This window comes from Lipotes vexillifer, unplaced genomic scaffold (assembly GCF_000442215.2).
Source record: "Lipotes vexillifer unplaced genomic scaffold, Lipotes_vexillifer_v1.1 scaffold570, whole genome shotgun sequence".
Classification (NCBI taxonomy): domain Eukaryota; kingdom Metazoa; phylum Chordata; class Mammalia; order Artiodactyla; family Lipotidae; genus Lipotes; species Lipotes vexillifer.
The window spans coordinates 3,660,703-3,661,196 of record NW_006777801.1 but is presented as its reverse complement, the minus strand read 5'-3'; positions in this window follow the sequence as shown (position 1 = coordinate 3,661,196).

Below are 494 nucleotides of genomic sequence, written 5' to 3'. Positions count from 1 at the left end.
GCTGAACATCTAAGCATGGAAGTCCCACAGGCACCTTCAAGTACACTTCACCAAAACTGAACTGGAGATCTTCCCAGTCTCCCCACCACTGCCAGCCTGTGACTCCTCCCGTTTATACTACCCCAGTTAGTGACGTCAGCATCCAAGCCAGAGTCTGGACACTATGAATCCCCCCTCACTTTCCCCATCCAGTCACCCACCCAGTATGCCAACAGGACCTCCAAATAACTTCTTAAAACTATTCCTACTACTCTTATCCCTACTGCCTACTACTGCCCTATTTATTTGCTGGCCTACAGTTTTTGCTTCACAACTATTCTCCCTGTTTTCTTCTTTTGCCTCTTTCAGATCCAACCTCACACTGACACCCAGTAATGTCTACAATGAAAATGTGAGGGTCACTCTCCATCTCACCCCACCCACTGTGGCTCCATCACCCACAGGACAAAGCCCAGCCTCCTTGGTGTGGTGGGCAAGGCCCTGCATGCCTGCTT